General features: G+C 41.0%; 1 protein-coding gene across 2 annotated transcripts in view; it reads right to left on the minus strand.

Annotated features, from left to right (window-relative positions):
* Positions 1–21,250, minus strand: part of MGAT5 (alpha-1,6-mannosylglycoprotein 6-beta-N-acetylglucosaminyltransferase) — a 125,108-nt gene extending 103,858 nt beyond the window's left edge. For both annotated transcript variants that reach the window (XM_086751093.1, XM_086751092.1), the window contains exon 1: positions 21,208–21,250. The gene's annotated coding sequence lies outside the window, so the exon portion shown is untranslated. The remainder of the gene's footprint in view (positions 1–21,207) is intronic.
* Positions 21,251–25,911: the final 4,661 nt, after the last annotated feature.

Consider the following 25,911-nt stretch of genomic DNA (forward strand, 5'->3'; position numbering starts at 1 on the left):
TGGCATAAACCTACTTAACACATAATGAACTAGAGGGCAAAATAAATGGTTTGACTGCTAATTAAACAATACTTTAATTTTTTTGCCATGCAGAATAAACCTCTTATTAAACATAATCATTTTTGACTTGTTATATAACAAGTTTCTGTCTAACTCTGGCTGAGTTACAATAACAATTACAAGTCTACAGACCAGCAATTCCTTTGGGAAGGGAAATTTATTGACTGCAGCTTGAGAAAAATACAGAAAATGTCATGAGAAAAGCCAAACAAAATCTTAACTCCTCACACAGAACCACAAAAAACAACCCTCAAACCTACCCAGTGATTTAATCAGTGGCTACTGCCTCATCTTTGCTACCAGACACAAGCTCCATTTCCTCATGTGCTCTGACCCCATCAGAAACTAAAGTGTTGTCAGCATAACCTGGAACGTGAACAAATGCTCTGTAAACATGGGGTGCAGACAGAAAAGACAGTTCCCCTTCTCCTATTTGGGTCAATATCAGTTGCACAAATCACATTGAACAAGCAGAGGTTTATACAACATCACACTCATTAACTCCGAGCATGCTGACAAATGAATTTTGCATATTTTTGTTACAGGCAAGGAGAAATTTGAGTTCTTTTCATACTACAGTCTAGGAGTGCTGCATAAAAACTAACCAAACACTGCTGGGAAGACACCATAATTAGCTTCATGCTCCCTGATGATAGGATATTAAAGATACGAGAGGACAAAGCAAATGGCAAAACGAGCCAACACAAACTCAGTTTGCATGCAAGGCACGATGAAGAGCTGTGTGACTCAACTTACACAGTCTGTCATGGAAAACAGACGTGTGAGACCTTTTTGCCCAGCAAAATGGACTGACAAAAAAGGTTTGCCAGGATAGTTAAATTTTCTTGCTTCCACAGCGCTCCTGCTTGGCCTTTCACTTGTCTTCAAAAACTAGAGAAGTTCCACCGAAATAGTTAAACTTAGCTCTTTTCCTCTTCTCTCCCCAACTGCCCCCAGGCTACAAATTAATCATAAAAGCTTAGGCAACTATAAAAGCCATCAATAAGAGACAGGCAGTACAATTAAATAAATCCAGTAATGTAAAAATCAAATTGCAAGCAGGCAACTGAACACTGCATTCCAGGGCTGATTTCAGTATCAGCAAGGTTGCAAGAGCATCATGTTACAATCTAAGCCTTAAGAGCAAGTTTCTTTAGTTTCATTTTCTAATGTAGGAAAAGAAAGTAGGCCAGCTTTTCAGCTGAAAATATGACTGTTCTAGTAATCATCTAAGCTTCGCTCAACAATGCTTGACCTGGGTTGTTGATAACTATAATGTTATAAAGCACTAGGCCTCCATGACTTGCTCACCTCCTCATTTTGAAACGGGTACCAACACTGATGTTTCTCTTCAAAGAGAGAAGAAACTTCTAAAATATCTTAACATCTGCTCTACCCAAATGAATATTCTTCAAAAGGACTCCAAAGCTCTTCATTTAAATTCCAGAATCCCATGATCCTAGAGCTACCACTTAAGGCTTTATCCTTGAAGAAAGTACTGTCAGTGACACAGCAACTGAGTGGGATAAATCTAAAACAACCCTAATATTTCTCAATAGTTACATCATATTTATTATGAATCAAAAACATTTTACTAATGTCAGAATATCTTTTAACACTAAATCCACAGAACTTTGTTACCACAACTGTGAAGTACTGATTAGACTTTCACTAATTTAACAGCTTTCTGATTGGCAATATTTAAGCAAAAAAGTACTGCTTTTACAAAGCACGGATGCTCCCTGATAAGAGGTCAGATGAGTCAATTATAAAGACCAGCTACTCAAGAATATGCCAATATGTTGTGGACATCTTATCCTGAAAATATATTAACGGATGCATGTCAGCCCTGCTTCAAAGAAAGCAACCGTGCCAGTCATAACTACGTCTTCCTCCTAATCACAAACACGCAACTTAACTCTTGGAAATGCGTATTCAGAAATTTGGAGGTGCAGGGGGGAGCAGAGGGAGGAGATGAAAAAACCCTTACGTCACTATTTTCTGCCACAAGCAAAAACATCAGGAGTTCTGAAAAGAACTGAGATGATTCTGAACATTTTGGAAGAGGACGTTCAAGGCATGTTCAGCAAAAGTCCTCTAAGAACCGAGAAGTTAAAGGAAGCTTCCACAACTGTGATAAACGCTCAATCTGAAACAATAATTAAAAAAAAAAAAAAAGCAGGGCAACTAGAAAGGAAAAAAAGTATATACACATAAAGAAATAGGATGGGACAGAAGAAAATAGTTGGCATAGTATCAAGATTTTTAGGTTCAAATTGGGAACTATATTTCCTTCACCTTCCTCATTTCTCTTTAGCTGTTAATAATCTCTAATGTATTTTGCATCTTTGTAGCACTGCTCTTTCAGAACCAATGTTTAAATTCACTAGGATTTACCAAATGCTCTAAGTACATAATCTAATATTAGATACTTATTCCAAAATAAAGTTAGTGGGTAGTTAATGTTTAGTGCATAGTTAACATCAGTGGGTAGTTATGCTATTCTTATAATTATGATCTGGGGGGAAAAAAAAAAAAAAAAAAAGCCTATTTGTAACTATAAAAACAACAGTAATGTTTTGTCTATGTATTTCTTTGAAGGTCACAATTATGGGCCATAACAAAGGAATTTTGATCATCCACATTAGAATCTGATGAATTGTAAATAAAGATCACAACTTCTTATATTTGAGCTGAAGTACTTGTGTTGGAAAAAAGTGTATGTCCACCATCTGGTGCACAGTAATTATAGAAATTAAAACCTCATTTCTGTGGCCTGCATTTAACAATTTTTACTGATACACTAATACTTGATCTTCTTAGGGAACATAATCTAAACTCATTCTGTTAAATGACCATAGGACTATGCACCGTATGGCGTCAGCAGTTCATTAAGCTGGAATCTTTAAAAACACTTGCTTGCTCCCTAGTAAAAATGGAAACAGTTTCTGCAGTTTCACGTCATGCCGCTAAATTTAATCCACAGTCAAGGCAAGTTAATTTCACACCTGCTGAGCGATATCCTGATGGATGGCACCACAGTGGGTCATTAATTTTCTTCTCTTTTGATTAATTTCACACCATACACTGGACACAGTCTTCTGAGTTAAGATGTCTGAGTGCAATGCCTAATTCCCGTAAAGGACTAAATCGGTTTCTGACTAGCTTGCCAAGATGCAAAGAACCCAGATGTGACACAAGTGAAAGGAAGCTTCACGAGGCTCGGCACTGAACTCTGACACTGCCACAGGTGTGGCAGGGCACCCTCACTCAGCAGTGTACTTTAAATGAGTTCTTCTTGAGCATAGCCTTAAAGCAAAAATTCTGGATACTCCTTACTTTTGAGGAATTGCTTACAAAAAAATTCTGCAGCACCAGTAGTGTAGACAGCAGTGACACGGCTGAAACAATTGAGAAGTCGAAGTTAGCCTTTTTTTTTTTTGCCACAGAAACCCTCCCATCATTTAGTTATTGACTTCACACCTAACAATGTATAAAGATTTACTAAGATTACCATAGTTCCTGTTTTCAAATTAAAAAAAAAAAAAATCAAGATTACACAGTGTGAAAGAAGGGGAAGGAAAAGGTAATGCTCAAAGATGACAATAGCAGTCACTGTTGCCACCACAGCACAAGGGGAAGTTGTGGCTTATTTTGCCCCTCTGAGGCCAGTGAAGACAGCAGGGGCCCTTGGAGGCCTCCAGACCCTCATGAGAGGGTCCAGCCGTACAAGACGCCTGAGCGGAGCCAACAGCTCACAGCTGGAGAACAGGCTAATCTCACTTCACTCTTCTCATCCTACTGCTCCAAGCCACTTACTCTCACACCCGCCTTTGTGCTAGATGTGCCAAATCAACAGATCCCTCCACGAGCTGATTCAGATTGTGAAAACAAAAGAAGCCTTTTTCTTACATTAGCTTTCTGCTTGTTTTGCAAACCAAGCTGTCTAACAGATGGGTCAGGTGCATGTCAGAGCTAGTGAAAACAAAAAGGAGAAATGGTATCTTTTGGTAGCAAAGAGCTGTTTAGCTTAGCCCGTCTCATTTCAGAGAGCAATTCCAAGCAGTAGCCCCTAAAGCCTCATCACATTGACTACGGAAGGACTTGACCTTCCTAAACTCAAATTAGTGTGTGCTTTTATCCCTTCTTTTCCCTTTCTCCACACTCCCCCACACTCCACAGCACGGCTAATATTAAAGGAACCATTAGAATCATAGAATCATAGAATGGTTAGGGTTGGAAGGGGCCTTCCAAGGTCATCTAGTCCAACCCCCCTGCAAGGAGCAGGGACATCCCTGACTAGGTCAGGTTGCTCAGAGCCTCATCCAGCCTGGCCTTGAACGTTTCCAGAGATGGGGCATCCACCACCTTTCTGTGCAACCTGGTCCAGTGTTCTATAACTCACATCGTAAAAAATTTTTTCCTAATTTCTAATCTAAATCTACCCCCCTCTATTTTAAAACCATTACCTCTCGTCCTATCGCAACAGGCCCTACTAAACAGCCTTTCCCCATCTTTCTTGTAGGCCCCCTTGAGGAACTGGAAGACTGCTATCAGGTCTCCCCGGAGCCTCCTCTTCTCCAGGCTGAACAGCCCCAACTCTCTCAGCCTGTCCTCATAAGAGAGGTGCTCCAGCCCTTTTATCATCTTCGTGGCCCTCCTCTGGACCTTCTCCAACTGGTTCATGTCCTTCTTGTGCTGGGGGCTCCAGAACTGGACACAGTACTCCAGGTGGGGTCTCACCAGGGCAGAATAGAGGGGCAGAATCACCTCCCTCGACCTGCTGGCCACGCTTCTCTTGATGCGGCCCAGGATGCGGTTGGCCTTCTGGACCGCAAGGGCGCATTGCCCACTCATGTTGAACCTCTCGTCTACCAACGCTCCCAGGTCTTTCTCCTCAGGGCTGCTCTCGATCCATTCCCCGCCCAGCCTGTATTTGTGCCTGGGATTACCATGACCCAGGTGCAGGACCTTGCACTTGGCCTGGTTGAACTTCATGAGGTTGGCACGGGCCCACCTCTCCAGCCTGTCAAGGTCCCTCTGGATGGCATCCCTCCCTTCCAGCGTGTCGACGGCACCACACAACTTGGTGTCGTTGGCAAACTTGCTGAGGGTGCACTCTATCCCACTGTCCATGTCGCCGACAAAGATGTTGAACAGGGCCGGGCCCAGCAGTCATAACTCGTTCAAAGATACGTATCTTTTGTTCTTACTTCCCAGTAGTGCGTCCCAATACAGTATGAGCAAATTTTTAATCTCTTTTTCTTTTAACCTCTGAGTGTGACAGGCTGAGGCTGGGAAAACGTGAAGTATTCTGGAAGTATTCCATCTGTACCAGCAGACTTCTCCAATCAGAAGTCATTGCCTCGTCACATCTGCCCATGGAATTAACCTGAGTGTTCCCTAGGTATTTCAGTCAAAGCAAATTGGGCAAGAAGTAATTTGCTATTTCAAATACAAAGCTGGTCTGGCTATTTTGATTAGCATAGCTCAGACAGGATAAACTGACCCTTCCAAAGAGCAGAAACCTTTTCTGCCATTGTTCTGATGTCCTCTTCTGGTTCAGCATACTGACATCAGGACTTACTATCAAGTACTTGATCAAAGGCTCTGCATAAAGCTTGAATAGATGCTTATTTGATGTGCATTATAACGGTTACCTGCTTATTTGTCAATATGCAGTTTTTAGTATGAACTGAAAAATTTTACTGTCAACTTCTACAAAGAATTTAAATACAGGATGAACTAGAAGCTGGATTAACAGGACTTAGCTGCTGAATGGAAAGTCAACATAAATTACCTTAATCATCAGAAGTTGCAAGCTGGATTTTTTGGATACAACTCCCATTGCTGGTAACCAATGTGCCAATTCTGTCAGAGTCAGGAGTATGAAAGGAAGATCTACAGTTTGAACATTATTTACAGCAGCATGTACTTTTTCCCTCATCATTGCATGGTTCCCATTATGAATAGGAAAGTGAACATTTCAGTCCTTTCCCCAATTACCTAAAACACAGTATAAAAAAAAGAGTTTGAGAGACAACCAAGTTTTTGATGTTTACATTTTCAGATGTCTAGAGGACACCTAGGTGCACTTCCCTTTGTATCTCTCAGTTCTAAAGGCCTGCTGAAGAAGCCATTCCCTTTCTACCTAAAAATCTCTCTGTAGCTGTTAACCTCTCAGGCCTCCTTCTCCTACAGAAGCATGCAGTCACTCTCCTCTTTCCTCAGTCTGGCCTTCTTCAGATTCTTCTATCTGGTGCTTCAGAAAAAAAACCCAAACAAACAAACATCAATCAAAACTCTACCACTAAACCCCACAGCCCTCAAACTCAATGAGCTTCCTCTTCTTCCCTGAAAGAGCAGTACTTTCAAAGAAGAGAAACATAACCTTCCTGTATATAATTTGAAACTAGAAAACAAAAGAACTCCAACTCTCAAGCAAAGTCTTCGGCTATTTTTTTCTCTATCTCATACAAGTAGCAAAGAATTAAGGTGAAATGTTCCCTAACTGCACAGATTAATGCTTACAAAATCCCTTTAATTGTTACAGCAATTTATAAACTAAAATCAAATCTCAATAAAGAATGAATTGTAAATTGCTGTATGTTTGCATATATTCATTATGCACGTCATTATATGTCAGGCAGAATCTCTGTCAGGCAGAATCTCTGAAAGTAAATCTCAAACGAGTGATTACCACTGAAGCAACATGATGGAGAATAACGTAGACAAGTATTATATTTAGCTTCATCCTGACTTTGTCCCTAGAGAAAAGTGTTTCTTCTTAGTGTGGGAAGAGGAGGAGAAAAAACACCTTATTTGATATATTAAAAAAAAAAAAGAGAAAAAAAAGCCTAGAAAATGAAAGCATGCTTTTCCCCAACAGTGATGACCCACTTTAAACAGTCTTATGTAACTATAAAATGAGATTATATTTGCCTTGGCATGGATTTAATCTTATGTTTTTTCAGTCTGAACCACATCAGAGGGTTATTTTCCCCACCTGCCTACCATAGTTTTCTGAACTTTCTCAGCTGAAGTAATTCTGTCCCTCTTCACCTCTCCTAATCAAGTGGGGGGAAAAGAGACAAATCTGGTGAGGTAATTTGGCACTTGGCTGAACTGTACAAGGATTATCTGTACAAGGATTATATAATCTGAAGCTATGTAGCTATGTTTAATACCTGTTACCCTCTTCTTAAATTTTCACCAGTCCTGGAATTCCACCATGCATGCACATGGAGGTTTTTCTCCCTCCAGTGCTGGGAACACAAGTCAGTACTTACGAAACACATATAAACTAAGCATTGTCATAAAATTAAATGGTATTCCAAAACCAAGCGGAAATGGATCCACTTCAGTAAGTATGCTCTAAAATGCTACATAAAACGTAACATTAGCAAGTCTCTTTGCCACTGCTATAGAAACCAGTTTAGGTGCAGTTCATAGTTGTATGGATGGAAGAGGAGAAGAAAAAAAATACGTCCCTTCCAGCATAAAATCTTGCAGCACACAAGTAAAAGCTCCTTCACACACTACAGGGAGATGAATATAATTTGAAAACACCACACGTGTACAAAGTATCCTTATATTTGTCAAATACTATTTGAATCAAGGGGACAAGATTTACAAGGCAGTTAAGTCAGACTTCTGTGGTCCGTTCAAACACATGAGCTTAGCTACTAGGTTAGTTGTCTAGTGTTTCAGCAGTACAACTATAAGCAACGTAAGTGCAAGCATCAAGGCTTCCTTCCTCCTTCCCCTCAACATTAAAAAAAGAGCTCTAAAAAATATCTTATTACAACAAGTGGTGCCATAGACAACTGAAGATCAGCTGCTATGGCTATAATCTAGATAGTATCTTTCCACTGTAGATGCATTGGGGGTTGGACTAGACGACTTTTAAAAGTCCCTTCCAACCTAAACTATTCCATGATTCTATGATCCTAAACCCTAGCCAACATCTACAGAAGGACACGACCTTCTGCAAACTTGAGCAACCTAAACCCAAATGGTTTCCAGCATCAGAAAGGAAACTCAAGAGGCAATATTGTCCATCTCCAGAATGGTGACAGTGAAAAACTGTGTATTTTTTAGCTAACAAGGGCAAGTTAGGAGACTTCTTGGACAAACACAGTAATAGAAGGCTTGCCTCAAAAGGAACTTCCATTAGGAGCAAGAATGACATCTGGTTGCAGTATATCATACACTCTAGCTAATGTTTAAATAGATGAAGAGCTGTTAGAGAAAAGACACTTGGTATCAAAGGCACAAGCCCAGAGAAATTATTTCTACTTGCTGATTTCCTTCTGGACTTCCAGGGCAGGTTCAGCATCGATTATCACAGCCTGCATCAGGAAGTATCTTCCTCGAACCAAGTTAATGTTTGCTAGGTAAAGGCACAAGATGCAAAATAAACCCACAACTCTAAGATATGAATACTCATCTATAAATACATTAAAAAAAATAAATCCACTTTCAGACAATCCTTTTGAAAATTATCACAATCCAGCAGTTAACATAAATGCATATAAGGCTGACAAAAAGATCACTTAGAGCTCTGAGCAGAATTTAAATGGTTTTGAAACAGTACTGTAGTACTAGCAGAGAGGAAAAGAGAGACCACTATACTAACACTACCACAGCTGAATGGATTTCTTTACTGTTAAGTCATTGCTAACAAAGAGAACAAGATAGGCAGAGAGACAGAGGAACAGATTTTCTAATATTATGAATATACTCATTCCTTTCTACTCACTGGGGAAATGTGCCGGCAAACACATCTTTAAAAGATTAGTTGGTGCAAAAAGCCGTTCTCTTTTAAACTCTGTACCACTGAGCTACATTGACTTATCTCTGTAACAGGATTTGACAGAAAACCTGCAGATAACTATTTAAGGCATTATCTTACCACATTTCAACACCCAGAGCAGTCCACTTACTCTGTAAGCTACAACCATGAGGATCCAAAGTAAAGTATCCTACCACCACATCCTATCTCAGGCTACTGGCTTACACCAGTGTTCCACTGCAGAAAGCAGATAAACCTGTATTTGAGCCATGTGCATGCAGAGTACAACAGGATCTCTAATTAGAGGGAGGGAAAAAAACAAAACCTGGCAGCAGTCGGTCACTCAAGTTCATTAGCTCTGGTCTTAAAGAGAACAACTGCTTGTGCTAATACCCAGACAAAAGAAAGAATATATTTATTCAGCAACATTTCTCTCTGTATTTCAGAGGAATATGATATTTCTTTCTACAGCTTTGTATCACTCAATAGCTCCCAGGCTTTACTCCAACTTAGGCTGCTGTTTAAAGCTGAGAAAAGATGTATCCAACAGCTTGGATTCAACACATGACTTGAGGTTTAAGTCTGAAGAGTGCTTTGGAAATCAACTCTATGCTCTTACACTATGTATTTCAATCCCAAATTATTACTTCATACAGTTATTCTGGCATATGAATGGCTTTCACTCATTTTCCAAACCTGAGAAAACATTCGGATCTTCAAGACAGATTTAACTCCTAACCTCGCTCCCATTAACTGCATTGTTCCTGCTCTTCATACGCAAGTCTGCTTTACCTTAAAGAGAGCAGTACCTGGCCAGTTAATCTAAGGACTCTTTAAGAACAACTTCACCACCACTACCACCAGATCTTCCTCTCCCCATCATCCTGTAAGACTCTTTAGAATTTGAAAGATTTTTCCTTCATTTAGTTTAAAAAATAAAAAGCAAACCCAACTACTGCATCATGGCTCTAAGTATCTAGCTGCTATGACATTCACAATTCCACATTAGACACCTAAAATCTGTATACAATGAAAGCTCAAAGAGGGACTCAAAGCCAGCTTACAAAAGCAGCAGCTTAATTATAAAAAGTCAATAGTTAGCATGGATTTACTACAAATTTCAGAAGATAGTCTTCAAAAAGTTGTCTGAATTCAGATTTATTTGATTGCTTATTCTGCTCAGCTTTCCTATATTCTACCAGACTACTGAGATGATTCAGTGTAGCAAACTTACGTTTTCTCCATAACATTGTCATTTGTTTATCCTGACTGGCTTTTTTTGGGAGGGTGGGGAGGTGTAATGACAGCCTTATAAGAGATTTCTATACAAACACTCAGGATAATCAAGCCAAATATGTTATTGCAATAACATTTAATATATTAGCAAAAATATGGAAGTAGATTCCGGTGCAAATAACCCCCTGGCAAAATAAAAAAAATGCGCAGATCCAGACAAACTACAGGACACTCAGTGATTACTTACCTCTTCAACGTGCTACTTTCATTTTCTGTAGATTCAAAGCTTGTGCAACACGAGCAGGGAGTCAGACCTTCAGTAAAAATGGCCTCAATTATTATAGACAGTTGCTTGAGGTCAGTTGAAAAAGCCACATTAAAAAAAGACAGGAAAGAGGATGTGTGTGAAAGAGTTATTGATATGACAAAGACAAAGATGCAAGATCAACCGGCCTTCTGAAGGCATGCAATTCTTCCTTGAAATACTGTTTTAATAATCAGGTGGTGAACAATCCAACAGAAAGGTTCTAGTTCAGCTTGTACGTATTGTTAGCTTATCATAACAAATTTTCAGCACAACTGCACATATACCATTCAGAGACTTCATCAACTTGGACTTAATTGTACAGGGAAAAAAAAAAAAAAAATCCATCCAGGTTTGTTCGGTGGGTGGGTGAGGCGGGATGAGGAGTTCTGTTTTAGTCCAATTCTAGAAGGCAATGAGTTCAGGAAATAAGGACATTTCCTAAATGATTTAATAAAGAAAGAGATTACACAAACATGAGAAAGAATGTCAGAAGTACACTTTGGGGGACGGGAAGGAATGCATGAGGTAAAGCTTAAGCGTGAAAAAATTCCAAGTCATATGCTGAAACCTCATCCTTGAAGATGAGAAGTTTGGAGAATAAAGACAAAAGCCATTCAGGAGCCTGGATTAAGAAGGAGATTTTTCTTCTTTCCAAGCACAGCAGAGGATACCCAAAACACTTCTCACACATAACTGAAATCCACCTTGACCAAGAACAAAAAAAAAACAAACCCAAAATGAGCCTACTTAGAATTCAGTGATAGCTATGCTGAATAAGAGATTATATTCACTAAAATCTTCACAGCCCAGTGGAAGGCTGTTTCCAGTGCCAAGGAGAACAGAAAATACATATGATGCCTGCCTATCTTCTGAAGGCCAAATGAAAAGAGAAAACAAGATTATTAGCCCTTCAGTCTTTTAGGATGTGGTACAGCAGAGGTAGCGGTAATAGCAATAATTAAGTAGCAGTGACAAAGAAAATATGCTTCAAATTACACAAAATAGGGGAGGAAGGAAACAGACACAAACCAAGATGGAAAGAAAAATATGGCCAAAACCCTGAAACCTGTTATACAGCACTCTGGAGAATTTCTAACACTTCTCTTCATTTTAACTTTTTAAAATTTTTAATCAGTTTTACAACTCAAACACTGGTGTACTTTATTTTATATTCTGAAGAAATTTGTCTAAGGAAATAAAGACCTTAACACCATAATAAACCGGACAATTGTGCTGCTGTGGACAGCAGTGCACTCAGCCACACACACAAGCCAAATGACAATACATTAGCAAAAAAAAACCAAAAAAACAAAAAAAACCCCACATATGCGATATGCTAATAACATTTGACAGATTTCTTCCTCGATTTGTCAAATGCAAGAATGACAGAGTTGGTCAGGACAAAATAAACAATAAAAGGGTTTTAAGACTGCATTTTTGTGGCCTGGACAAACATTTTCTCCTGAGCAATAGACTTGATCCCCATATCATAGGGAAGGTGGACATGTTGAGCACTGGGAGGTTCCTACAGTAATTTCTACAAACATACAATGCTGCACCAGCAGCCTTTTTAATAAAATGCTAAACTCTAGTTATTTAAGGAATAAAGTGAGTGGCTATTTAAAAATACTCTGTAGCCTGTGAAAGGGCAAGAGTATACCTCCATTAAAAAACTATTTTCATAATACATATCCAAAATCAATAGTGCGAAATCTGAGTTGTAATATGAGGAATTTATAGAGTGAGAAAGATTTTTTTTTAAATTGAGATAAACAGATATAAAAATGTACATTGATAGTACTTTTGTAGAGTAAGTCTTTTTAGGAAAAAAACCCAACACGTTAATTGGCTAGATAAAACTTGTGCCATTTGAACTACTGGACGCAGCATTAACCAGTATTAACCCTCCGTTAACCCAACATTTTAAGAAGTAATAAGAACACAATCTTCTAAACTAGACTGATGTTCAAACACTTCAAGCCAGTGTTGTCAATGAAAGCCGTATCTTTATCCTCCTCTGATCTTCTTCCCCAGCCTAAACGGCTAAAAGGTGAAGACATCTAGGGAATGCTGCCATTCTGAAACACGAAAGGCCAAATGCCAGAAAGCCATTTACAGCCACAACAGTCTGTCAGCCTGTTCTCTGCACTGCCACATAAATGCACTCGTAAGAAATGGGGAGAGATTGGTATGAGGGCACAAATTACACCTAACTGCAGTCTTGGTGAAGACCAGGAAGACTAACGACATTCCCACATCATTAGTCAAACACCAGCAAATGCTGGTGTTAATTTTCCTCTGATCAGAGCACAGAGAATTTGATTAGCATAAGATACTACAAATTATAGAACAGTATTGTAAGACTACTGAGTTACAGAGAGTATTCTGAACACCAGTACCAGATTACCAGTTGAGTAACAGAATTCGAGTTTTCCATATCTAATGGGAATGATACTCAAGGGTAGAATAAGACTTGAGGCACAAACAACAGTATGAACAGAGGCCAAGACAATTCTAACAAAACAGAGTACTAATGGCGGATGATTAAAAAAAAAAAAAAAAAAAGTCTGCTGTTCAAATACATGAGATGTAGAAAACTAGAAAACTTGTAGTTCAAATGTAGGGAATAAAGCCCCTTGCTAATTGACATTTTTTTTTAACCCCAAATTACAAGAAATCAGATTCTTCAGATCTCTATCTAACTTCCCCTTCTAGGTCTAAGAAATGTAAAACTGATGTAGAACAGTTTGTCCTATATATTTAAATTGTAATGCTGTTTTTCCAGTACAGCTTTTTTAAAAGGTGTCTTTTTTCCATGTATAAGGCTGACCATTTCCTTTGCTCTAGATGTGGCCACATGCATGCCAATATCTCAGTACGTAAGAAAGTGTTCTTCAACATGTTTCAAGCAGCTTAATCAATACTGGCATTCTTCTGTAACGTTACGCAGTGCACAAGCTATGCAACCAGTACATATGGAAACTACTATGGCAGGAAATGAATCAAGGTACAAGGACTTTAACAGAAGCCGAACAGAAGCTAAACCTGTTACAAGCTTTTGCTCTCTATCAGCCAGCACAGCCCTCAAAGGAAAGTTTAAGTGCACACTTGGGCCTCATTGTACTAGTTTCAATATACAGAGCCAGAGGTTTAAATAGCATCCGCTGAAAAAGAGCTTAAGTAAACTGCAATATGCCTCTTACACCAGTACGGAACTTTACCCACTGCACTTAAACTCTCATTACATAATTACAAAAACTCATTCCTTTCACTATAGGCTGGTAACATACCAACAGGGTTAAAACAACTGCTCATTCACCAGACATTGAGCAGCCAGCATGGATGAGCTAGCAAACTGAAATTCCAAACTTCCAGTGAGCAAGTGCTATTTTAACAGAACTTCATCTCAGCTGCCGGTAAGCAGTAATTTGTAATGGAGGCCAGCAGAGGCCAAAACCTTCATCTTCCAGCCTGAAGCTCCTCCTTGCTCCCTCAAATATTCCTTGATTACCTTGGTGAGAATTTTGATAAGACAGGTTAGGTGAAAGTTACCAGAACCTTTTCCTCAACGGAATCCTGCATAGTCCTATAAGGTTATCAATCCAGAACCCAAGGACAGTCACTTGAGAGACTCAGACAAAGATTTCACAAAGATTAACAACTGGGGCTATAAAGTGAGATCAATAAGCTTCTCCGGAAGCCTCAAACCACTGAGAACTAGATTCAGACATACGTCAAATTGCTTTGACAAAACACTCATGCAACTCAGTTTCATTTCTCACATAATTCAAAAAGTCAGATGTTTTTATTTTACTGACTACCCAATTGCTTCAACATATGACTGCCAAGCTACCAAAAAAACTGGAAAAGTATTCCAAGAAGAACTACTGATTACTATCTGATCTATAAGGACTACAGTCTATGTTTTTCAATAGAAGTTATGATACCAAAGCAAAGAAAAACATTTTTTTCTATAACTGATTCATAAATAAGCTCAACTGGTATCTAAGAAAATAGCTATTAGAAATAACAATCTAATATTTTATTTTAAAGTATAACCTTCACATACTCATTTAACTTGATTACAACCTCTTAAAATTAGACTAAGTACTCAGAACTAAGTATTCAGGTTGATTTTATCTATAGTAAAATGGCTGTTAGCTTGAGTAGAATAACCACTGGAAGCATTTGCAGTATTTCCCTCCTGCACGCTTTTTTCCAGTCTAGTAAAAGAAAAGTAGCTGCATAACACAAATAGATGTTAAGTGTAAACAGAATGGTACTGCATTTCACTGTGTTCTTGGAGGATCAATAGTACTCATTGAGAAACTGCATTTCAGGAAGAGAAAGAGAGGGAGGGAAACTGTTCATTTTTACAAGAACTAACAAAACCAAAAATCAATGTGCTAAAGAACTGATTGGTTTAATATAACTTTAATAATCTGGTAAAACATACTGTACAACCTAGGCTGAGTGGTAAAGACTGAGAAATCTTTGTGTCTTCTTTTTCCCCCATACAGAGTGTTCTACATCCTTTTCCTGTTCTGTCAGACCAGGAAACACAAATAGATTTAACTGACAAAATCCTACCAAAATATGGGAGTGACAGTTCTTAATTGAATCTAAGGAGAAAGAAAACCATTAGATATCCTAATTTGGTGATATGTCTATTCAAATTTAATGTCAAATTTCTAAATTTAGCTTGACTTCCAGACAGTTTGAGTTCTTCAAAAGTCTCTCTCAAACAACTAATTTAGTTCAGTCCTCCAAATATTTTTTCAGATTTTTTTCCTGATCTCTCTGGAACCTTTTTTCCACAATCCATGAAACAGAGTTATGTATTTTAACATTTCCTACCTTAAATTCCATCAACACACAGAGACTGAGAAACAACCATCTTTCTGGTCCTACTCACTGCTTTCAAGTATGCCTCTAAGACCTCCACAACCCAAGCATAAAATTGGTGCCTTACTTGGACTGCTTGCCCACTTGTTTTTTAAACATCTTATTGCTACCCAAGGAATAGCTATTCATATTGCAGCCCCTCTTCCTGCCAAATTCACCTCTGAATCCACTATATGTCTACCATTAGCCAAATGCATTTTTGTCAGGATTGTTAGAGTGTTTCAAAAGCTGAGATGCTGGAGGGTTTTGGAGGTGTGCCTTGATTTTTATTTTTTGAGTGTGTGTGTGCCTGCGTGTATGAAGTTGGTGGGAAAGTTGGTATCCACATACAATGTATTAATACCTACAGAGAACACTGTTGTCAAGCTCCTTTAACATTACTGCAGAAGTTTGACAAATAGGTGTGAAAGTTTCTACTTAAGAATATTCCAGGTTTTTCCTAGGCATGCAATATCTGTCTGCTCAGTTTCTCGTTTTTCCAGGGGGAAAGCTCCTTTCTCAGGTGGCTCAGAAATTCCAAGATTAGGTAAACAAAGACACAGCAAGATAATACTTCATATTCTTTTTAAGAAGAGGGGGGGCATTTTAATGTACAATTCATAACCAAAGTAAGAGAGCAAGAAAACTCATCCTTAGAATTCGAAGATGATGAAGATCTGGTTGTCGCTATTTGCTGAATTACAGATTCCACAAAAATTCTATGTTTTCCATATTTATTGATATTTTAATTATTAAAACCAGCTTTAATTACATCTAGACAGAAACAGGTCAACATCAGGAGAAGCAAACTACTTCCTGGTTCATGTTACTTGGAGTATATTTTAGAGGCATTAGTACCAGAAGCATTTATTTTAGGCAGAAACAGCCTTCACACTACAGTGCACTGAAACAGTGTGGGACTTTCATTCACCAGTTAGGTCACGCAAACAATTTCATTCAGCATTCTGTACAATCATGTTACAACGTCTTGGTATAGAATGAATAAACAACCTCAAACCTGGATAACTACCAGGTTAGAAACATTCCTCACATTTATTCAAGGTTTTGGGGTTTTTTGGTTGTGGTTTTTTGTTTTGGTTTTTTGTTTGTTTGGTTTTTTTTGAACAAGCTTTTCAGAAAAAGTAATAAATTGATACACCTGATACAGAGGTCTAACGGTACAGCATAAAACCTCATTGTCACTCTTCTTAACATACAATATAGAAAATCAAATCATTGCACAAACTGTACTTAAACAGGACCTATCAAGAAAGACTCATGGAAGCTCCTTAAAAGCTTGTTAGGAGGTAGGTGACCTCAAATTCACTTTGTTAGCTATGTATATTTTTTTTTCACTCATGTGTCCCATGTAGACAAGTTTTGCGTGACTAATGAAACGTTTTAGATGGGCTATCTTCAATCAAAACATATTTTACACTTCATTTTATGAAAAAAAAAAAAAAGGTCATAATAGCAGAGAAAATACAAGTTTAGTTACATGGGGTCCTTAATACTTGAAACTATCTTATTATCTTCCAGGTATACTTCCACGTACTACAGTCATGCTCTGCAGAGTTCAAGGGAAACTTTCAAAAACTACATTGAAGCTGCACTGAACTCTATTAGCTCTCTGCAGAAAAGGAATAAATGCAGGGAGAGAGCAAGGGAGAGGAGAGGGAAAAGACACAGCATTTTAAACCCAAGAGAACTACTGCCCAAGTGAATAAATATATGCAGTTACCTTTGTACTAACAAGGATCTTCTGTAAGAACATGTTTATTCACTTTAGTCACATACGCAGTGGACAAGAGGAGTATCACAATGTGGTAGAGTCCAAAGGTCAAGTATCTTGAGATGTCACATGTCCAAAAAAACATCCAGATGACAAAATATAACCTTAAGCAGAAATGATAATTCACTGCAGCTTGTAACTTTTATGACAACTTAGATTCATAGAATCATTTAGGTGGTAAAAGACCCTTAAGATTGAGTCCAACCCTAAACCTAACACTACCAAGTCCAGCACTAAACCATGTCCCTATATGTCTTTTAAATATCTCCAGGGATGTCGACTCCACCACTTCTCTGGGCAATGTGTTCCAATGCTTGACAATCTTTTCAGTAAGGAAATTTTTCCTAATATCCAACCTACTACTTGATTAGTAGCTATTCAAAAATGCTTTGCTAGGACCTTAAAAGACATTATATAAAACACTGTACTGCTCACAGTGCTCGTATGGCTTCTCTGTTTCCTAGGGAAGGGAAGAACACAACCTTAACATGCAATGGAAAAGAAGTAGCAATAAACTTCATTACCTAACCAACAAGAATGAAGAAAAGACTACAGTTCTAAAACTATTCTAGGGAAGTGTAACCACAAGGAATACATTATATGGCAAAAATTTATATACAAAGTAATGCAACACACTACATGACCCATGAGGAACAACCGACAAAAGTGAAATTAGGTTCTGCTTGGTACTTGTAACTTAAGAAAATCCCTTTATCTAAAGGACAAGGTCAAGAGAGGTGGTTGATGGCTTTCAAAGATTATAGACTTTTATCAGGATATAAAAATTTGTAGGTTAGACTAGTAAACAAGATTAAATAGCTTGGAGTGCCTGCGGGATGTATGAAGAAATACAGTTAGCTAACAGGAGTAAAAGGACCTTGTGAGACTCAACGGGCCAGGATCCCAGGATTCTTAGCTCATATAAACCATAAATAATAAATCAAACAAATGACATAATTGACTTAAGCTTTCCTCATGAAAAGGACTTTGCTATGTAGAGTACTCTAAGAGGGCATCCCTGTCCCTCAAACTAATTTTCTCTTCTCTGTTCTTTCACTGCAATATCTCCTTAGTAAGCAAGCTGCCAAAGACATACGAAAATGCCATCATTTTAGCAGAAGTTCCTTAAAGAAGCTACATCCTGGCCTGAGTGCATGCAGAGACCTTGGACTTGAAGGATTCACCTGATTTAAACAGACAAGACTTCTACTTGTTGGAAGGCAAGAACAAAATCCCATAAACTCATCGCAAGACAGCTGAACTATTACAGCTTCAACAGAAGAATGAGGCACCCTGATAAAAGTTTGCACCATCACAAAAAGCTGCTGCCGCACATCTGGGAGGCTGTGTCAGCACTTGTGTCACCAATTCTCTCTCCATCATTATGATGGCTCTTGCTCAAATGCCATCCAATTAAAAGAGCTTATGTCAATATCCAGAATACTTCAATGAACTACTGTAAGTTTGTATAAACCTCTAGTCACCTTCTCTTTGTGACCATGAATTACAGTATGTGATTTATCAACTCACATGAACAAACAGGAAACTGAAAAAAAAAAAAAAAGATGGGGTCAAAAGTGATGGAAATCAAGCCTCTATCATAACAGGATCTGAATGAGACTTATTCCTCACAGAAGTTATACTTCATTATATCTTCAGGAAACGAAAGCAAAACAGATAATGAAGCCTTTACAACTTGAATAATGTATGCCAATAACAGAAGGCTAAAAGAAGAAAACGAGGGTTTTGAGTGTGCATGCACACACACAGAGGCAAATACAAAATTTCACTTTTTCTTCTGAAATACAAAAGACAAAGATTTTTTTTTTTTTTTAGGTTTTGGTGTTAGGGTTTTTTTTTGTTTAAGTGCATGTCATATGTGGTATATAAAATGCAGAGGTGCATAAATACTAACTTGGCAAAAGTAGAGAGTAATAAAGGATGACCTTATTCCACTCCAATCAGTTAAGGATTTTCTGAAATTGAAGATGCAGTAATAGCAAAACTGCTTGACTCCTGAAAGAGTTTCCATTAATCAGATTCCCAGCTGATTAGCACTGTACAGCAAGTTCATTTCCTTCAGCAGATGCTTCCAATGTTATTAAGAGTTGCTGCTGGAATACTGCTCCGGTTCCAAACTGGGCTAAGCAAAAGAGTTCTGCAAACACTTTGGGAATAATGTGACAAAAACGAAAATGCCATCAGAATCTGGCTTTTTTGATATTCATTATACTGTATTTCTTTCCACCATCTATTTAAAAGACTAAGCATAGACTAAGTCATACAATCTGTTGGCAAATAACCACAAAATAATGTTTGCCATCTAACCTCCCTTATCGTTGCTTTTCCTAGCAATAAAACTGAACTAATTCTCCTATTCTCTCATGAAACACTAAGACAGTCTTCTTTAGATCTCTGTTTGCTCAAATCATGAACACAAGCCTTAAAAACACCTACCACACAGCTAATAATCAAGTTACCAATCAGTGAAGGGCAGTTAATGCCAACTACTCCTGAAGTTCTATTACAATTTTAGAGCCAAGATGAAGAAGAAAACTGCATACTTAAGTATTTTATTAAACAGAACCAAAGCAAAGTGAACTTGTTAGATGACAGCGGCATATGATGCCAAAAACATAATCTTGCAAACAAACAAAAATAATTTCAAAATTGAAGGGAAATGAGTGGTGCTAACAGCATCCTACATATTATTTCAAGCATAGAAGTGGATGGTATAAAGCTTGCTTTCTTTTTTTTTTTTTTAACAAGGGAAAGGAAGGGAATCTGGTTGGAGGGAGATGACTTCAAATTGTAGAGTAATCATAGAATCATCTTTATTCCAAGTCATTTTAGGAATTCAGAACACTTCACTATTTTGCCAGATTCTATTTCATGAAGTAGATTAAGGATTTTAGATTATTTGCACCCAGTATTGCTGGCTGCTTCCTAAGTTTCATGCAGTTTAGTTTTGTCAGCTTAAACAACCTGATCTTCTTATATTCACTGTTGAGTCACTTTGTCTTTTCAGTCCAGGCTGTATAAGCTGCCTTCCTCCTGGACAGCAAGATGGATTTATCACCCAGAAAAGAAGGAGCATATGTTCTTATTTAATTCTTATTCTGCTTGTACAAAATAAATCCATATTCTATATAAGAGCAACAGAAAATAGTCTGTGTATGTTCAATTATGAAGAACACACATTCTTTTCACTAAACATGCTGCTCCACAGGCCATTTTATGAGTAAACTATTCCCTACATCATCTCATAGAGGTAAAGAGCAGGAATGAACAGTGAAAGTTACCTTACACACAACAAAACCACCAGAAAAATGTGAAGGTTTTTTTCCCCCTACTATTAGGCTTGGTACAGCCACCAGTAATTATTTGAACTGTGGGTGTTGCGGTAAGCAGAGTTTCTCATGAAGAGCAGTCGGAGCACAGAGATGAAGAAAGAAAAAGGTAAATCACGCATTCAGACTAAATTGCACTCAGTGTCCCCAGGCAAAATGGTTTCAATAATAAATAACAAGAACCAACCAGTTCCTCCTTTTTTGAAAGCTTTTCAGTCTTCTATGAAATGGCAAAACTATTTTCAAAGAACTGAGATCACCTCATTGATTTGGGAGTAAAGACATACCCTGAGCCTGCAAACAACTTCAAACGCTGTCCTCCTGAGGACAAAGATTAACAGATATTAACATCACGAGACATTCCCTCCACCCTACTTGGGTTTTCTACGCACAAGTCTGTTTGCCGAGATAAAGCACTTGCACTGCACTAAGTCAAAATTCATTCCTGTATTTAGGATTATGAGTCACGCTGTTGAAAAAGCTACGACAGTATTTCATGGGGACAAGGTGACAGAGCTTTTTAGACAAATAAGACTGTGTACTAGAATAACATGAAGCTCAAGAGTGAGCCTTCATTTAAAGAGTATTCTACTCTTGCTGCAGTTATCAAGAGATTGATGTATCAAGACCTAATGCAAGAATTAAGATCGATATTACACCATATCTGGAAAAGACGAAACCTACGCTCCCTGTGTCAACAGCGAGGAAAGCCACCACCAAGATTTAGTTCTTCAAAACAGAGTGACATTTATTTTCCCCTAGATATATTAAAAAGTAAGTTTACCTTAAATAGTTGCTAAAACTCAAGGCAGACAATAAAACTGGTCCCCAAAATTCTTGTTTAATTCACACCTATGCAATCACATCGAGTCAGCTGCTGCTTTCCCCAGAAAGACAAATCCCTGCAATCAAACCACAAGATGACGGAAGATTAATGTGGAAGAAATACCGAACCTAGCAAACGAAGAGCACTGTCATTTCCAATCTAAAGCTCAACGCCCCTCTGGCAAAAAAAAAAAGTAGTAGCCATGGCAGACCAAAGCCCAGCTGACACCGAGATGACAGTTTTCAGGAACCTTTTTCTCAAATTTACTTCCTAGAGGTTTACCAAGTCCGAAGAGGAAACAAAACCAGCACCAGGTGGAACCGAGAGCTTTGTAAATCGGATGGCACCGCGGAGATTTCAACACTTTCGCCCGACACTCATCCTGCCATCCACGGCAAAGCCTCCCGCCCGCGCTTCGCCAAAACCCCCACCGCCGCCCGGGCACACGGTGGGCGGCCACCGCCGGGCTCCCCGGGGCCGCCGCGCCCCCCCCCCCCCCCCCCCCCCCCGCTCCCGGGAGCCACCTCCCGGGCCCCGGCTCGGCTCGGGGGGCAGCAGCCGCCGCCCGCAGCGGCGCTCCCCGCCGGGCCGCCCGCGGAAGGTCGTTACGCAAGGTGACGGGGGCGGCCGGGCCGCGGCGAGGACGGGCCCCGCCGCACCGAAACGGCCGCCTGGGCGATCCCCATCCCTCCCTCCCAGCTCCGCACCCGCCGCCGGCCTCGCCTCGCCGCCCCCGCGCCGGGCCGGTCCCCCGAGGGGGCGATGTGGCCAGGGTGGGGGGCGGCCCCCCGCCCCGCACGGCCGCGGCGGGGGCTGAGGAGACCGCTCTCCCTCACGGCCCGCCGAGACGCAGCGGCCTGAGGGGGGGGCAACGGCGGCAGGGCCCCCCGCCGCCACAGCGGGGCCGGGCGCGGCAGCGGTCCCCTACCACCCTCATCCCCGGCGCCACCTCACCTCCTCCGGCGCCGCCTGTGCTCAGCCCCCCGCGCCGGGTACAGCGCATCGCCCATGGTCCTACGGCGGGGGCCGGCGCGGGCTTAGGGGCGGCCGCGCCCGCCGTGGGGGCCGGGCCACCTGGAGGCGGGCGGGTGCAAGGGAGCGTCTGCAAACTGCCAGCCGCCAAGCGAGCGAGGGCGCGGCGCGGCTCTGCGCTGCACGGCAACGCCCGCCCGCCCGCGGGCGGGGAGCGCGCGCCCGGCCCTGCCCGGCCGGAAGCGCCTGTGACAGGCCGAGGCAGAGCGAGGGAGCGTGTGCAAAGTGCATGCCCCGGCGAGCGGGGCGGTGGAGGTGCGGGCGCTGAGGCGGGAGGCGAGTGCCCGGCAGCGGGCACGGCCGCGGACACGAGCCCGCCCCTCACGGGCCGCCCCGCGGCACAGCCCTCCACTGAGCGGGCCCTTTGCCCCTCGCACCGGTCTGTGGCCCGCTCCGCCGCCGCCCCTGGGCCCTGTCGGGGAGCGGCGAGCCGCGCTCAGGCCTAGCGGAGGCCGCCGAAGGGCCGGCGGAGAAGAACGGCCGCCGCGTCACGGTGCCGGGCGGTCTGTCAGCCAGAGGTCAGGAAAGCGGGGACAGAGGTGGCTGGAAGAGCGCTGGCTGGGCGCGCGCCCCGACATGGCTTCCCGAGAGCCCGCTTCTGCCCGCCCCGCGCTGCGCCGCCAAAACCGCCACGGCCCCGACAAACGCATGAGGTTAGGCGCGGATCTTGTCTTTGGTAACACTGCGGTTTTGGCAGCGCTAGGTGGACGCTTTACAACAGCTCACATATTTCGAAGCGTTACACAGAGGTGTTTGTGGCAGGAGTTGCAGGGATCCACTCCGTAGGCTGTCTTTTAAACACACTCTGCGAGCTACTGGAGCTGCCGTGCTCGGGAGCCACTGGAGCAAAGGAAGAGGATGCATTTCTGTAATGAGAAGAGGACTGCATTTCGCAGTGGCGAGGCGGTCTCCAGCACGGCTCCTGGAGCAGGGTGTTTTCCCCCGCCGGCACACTCGGCCCTGGGGGGGCTGCAGAAGGTGGGTGCTGACACCTGCTGGCCAGGCCTGCTCTCTGGCACGCTGACTGAGGCTTCTTTCCTAAGGAGCAGATCAAGATCAAAGTAAAAAAATATTATTCTGGTTACCTCTACAACCCAATATAAGTTAAAAGAAGAATAAGTATAGCTTGTAGTTAGCTGCAGAACTTAGAATATTCTTCACATGCCATGAATCACCAGAAAATGGTTACACAAAAAAAAAACCCAAACAAAATCAAATAAACGAGTATGGTTTTGTTGACAGTTCACAAAAATCTCTGCTAGTGTTCAGTGCTATTCTTTTTGGGTTTCTCTGTGCAGGGCAGAAAATTGTGATGCGTACAATGCATGCTGAAGGACACTTGTTTGTACCCACAAGCATGTACATCAGTGCTGTGCAATTTGGAGTTTCACTTTTCACCCAGCATTATGCTGTGTTCCCGGCTGGAAGCTCTCAGTGGCATTTAATGAGAGGTTAGGGATTTGAAAATTTTGCGAAGCATTGAATGATCAAAGCCTTGGACTGCTTTCTGTGTAAGATGCGTAACTTTTTAAAAGATCTGCTATGATTTGTGGAACAGGCTCTTGTCACAGAGAAACAAAGCATCTACAGTGTTTTCATTCTTTTCCATTTATTATGCTTTTAATTTAGAAAGCTCACATGAAGGAGCTGACCTAACATCGGAGTCACTTGAGTTTGATATATTCTGTTGCAGAAATACTATCTATCTGAAAATAACAACAGTGGTCTCTTAGCAGAGCTCTTACTGAAGGGAACAGTAGATCTTATTAGCTAACAGTTTTCCAACTGAAGCATACCAACCAGATGCTCCATTCAGGAATAGGAAGTTACACTACATATTTTACAGTATGTACAACATAGCTAAATGAAAAAATATGGCAGAGGTGAGCAAATTACCTGCGGCAAGGAAGTGACAATTGTGTAGGGAGTGGACTCCCTGCTCAAGGAGCATTCCCTGGGGAAAGGCTGGGTTCTTGGAGCATAGGGAGACAAGAGAAGACAGGGCGTAAACCCCTACAGCATTAAAGTATTGGGAGAATCTGACAGCAACCTGGCACTTACTTGTGTATTTCTTATATTAGTGTGTAACAAGTAGGCCACTAATTATTCAGATTTAGCTATCTCAGGCCTGTCCCACATTCCACATGAAGCTCACACAGTTAAAGCTTCACTGATCTGCTTGCTCGTTCTGTGCCCATGGGAAGAGAGTGGGAGTGGAGGCCCCGAGTGAGGCTGATCAGGACCATTAAGGCCTGATAATGCAATCGGAGCCCTGATGCTGGCGTCTCATCTTGCCTGTGTGCATCTCAGAGCCACAAGCTTTCTCTGGCTTCAGGACTCTGCATGCTAATCCCATCACCCTTGGGTACAGGGTGGAATGGCGTGGAAGTGCTACGCTGCGATTCAGGGTGCCTGCTAAGGCTGCCCTATCTGTTCAAGGATCTGCCAGGAAGCGTATTTACCAGAGGGTGTTGTCACGCTCTGCTGTGTGATTCCACATGTACTTCCTGAGCATCAGCACATGTATAGCTGTGCTATAGATAAACAAACACGTCCTGTGAGCCCACATGCAGTGATTAAAGAAGATAGGTCTGTTGGATGTGTGAAAACATCTAAACAGTGTAAGGCTAGGACTGAGGATGTTGGCTGTAACCTGTTGTTAACGGAGAGCTTCTGGGTTACTCTGAGGACTGTCTTATTAATGAGGAAAACAATTACATTCTGGTAGAAATATCCGATATTTCACTTACTGATACTGTTTTCCTGCTTCACTTTGTGTCCAAAAGTTGCAGGTACAGTCCTGCCCTGAGTGGGTAATAAAAACTCCCTTGTGATTGTGTGCCAGTCACAGCTTCAGATTGCTAGAGAGCTTGGGCAGACTAGCTTAAGAAGTTCTGCTCCCATACTGTAAACTGAACATAAAAGGACAGAAGCAATCCTTAGGAAAGGTTGAGTGCAGTGGGACTGTTCAAGGAATGTTTATGTTGTGAGACCAATTCTTTTTCTCTTCTCTATACTGACTTTTGGAGAGTTCTGATTATGAATCAGCAGTGGATGATAACTAATGCATAGAAGTCACTGGTGCTAACTCCAGAGTTGCTTAATGTCACCTTTAAAATAGTCTACTTGTTGAATTTTCCATCTCTGTTCCAAGAATAAACTACTGTAACATGGAGAAATGTGTCTAGAACATACAAGAATCCTGTGCTTATTCACAGACAATACCTACATAAACCTTTCCTTAGGGAGGTATGTGTAAGCTGTGTTTCCTTTTGCCTTGTAACACCATATAACAAAATTACAGCGCTCATATAATAAAATTTAGCTTGCCTTTCCTAATAGCAAAATCTGTTATTATAGGATATAAATTATTGGAGAATATAGATACAGAAAATATTTTAAATATAGAACTCCTTTTCTTCTGAGGTGCACTACATCCAACGTTCCTGTCCTTGTTCCAGTTGATAGCCTCCCCTCGTGTCAGGTAGATACAGAGTGTTACATCATGTTACACTTCTTGGATCAGCACAGCAATAAAGCACCTGGGATAGGAACTAGAGAGCATCTCCATTGTAATCTGCATCTCCTTCAAAGCCCTGTTGCCTGGTTTCGGGAAGGTCTCCATCCCTC

Source organism: Chlamydotis macqueenii, chromosome 6 (assembly GCF_036417535.1).
Source record: "Chlamydotis macqueenii isolate bChlMac1 chromosome 6, bChlMac1.mat, whole genome shotgun sequence".
NCBI lineage: Eukaryota > Metazoa > Chordata > Aves > Otidiformes > Otididae > Chlamydotis > Chlamydotis macqueenii.